Raw genomic sequence first — 241 nt, forward strand, 5'->3', positions numbered from 1 at the left:
CACTTCACATTCTTATTTCAGACAAGCAGTAAAGTATGTCATTTCCTCCCTTCTGTACAACCACCTGACTTTAGTGTGCTGAAGGAGGCGCAACAGAGGGAGGAAAGAGCCACAGTAGAACAATTCATTCTGGAATTTTACCCACCACTAAATTCAGCTTCTGTTCCTCCACCAGAGGGTGACATAGTGAAGTGGGCGGGGCTCTCCTCCTGCTCTGTGTTCAACATTCAGTCAATAAGAA

This window comes from Oryzias melastigma, unplaced genomic scaffold (assembly GCF_002922805.2).
Source record: "Oryzias melastigma strain HK-1 unplaced genomic scaffold, ASM292280v2 sc00331, whole genome shotgun sequence".
Classification (NCBI taxonomy): Eukaryota; Metazoa; Chordata; class Actinopteri; order Beloniformes; family Adrianichthyidae; genus Oryzias; species Oryzias melastigma.